Source organism: Grammomys surdaster, unplaced genomic scaffold (genome assembly GCF_004785775.1).
Source record: "Grammomys surdaster isolate TR1022 unplaced genomic scaffold, NIH_TR_1.0 190, whole genome shotgun sequence".
Lineage (NCBI taxonomy): Eukaryota > Metazoa > Chordata > Mammalia > Rodentia > Muridae > Grammomys > Grammomys surdaster.
In genome coordinates, this window is record NW_021604635.1 from 3,748,998 (window position 1) to 3,749,234 (window position 237).

Here is a 237-nt window from a genome sequence, read left to right on the forward strand (position 1 = left end):
CACCTCAGCCCCCTAGTGCTGGGCTTACAGGCATCACTCCCACCTCACCGCCCTAGTGCTGGGCTTACAGGCATCACCCCCACCTCAGCGCCCTAGTGCTGGGCTTACAGGCATCACTCCAACCTCAGCACCCTAGTGCTGGGCTTACAGGCATCACTCCCACCTCAGCCCCCTAGTGCTGGGCTTACAGGCATCACTCCCACCTCACCGCCCTAGTGCTGGGCTTACAGGCATCAC

General features: G+C 62.0%; 1 protein-coding gene across 3 annotated transcripts in view; it reads left to right on the top strand.

The window, feature by feature from the left end:
• Window positions 1-237, top strand: part of Gtf3c6 (general transcription factor IIIC subunit 6) — a 13,688-nt gene that overhangs the window by 12,392 nt on the left and 1,059 nt on the right. The gene's annotated exons all lie outside the window — the stretch shown is intronic.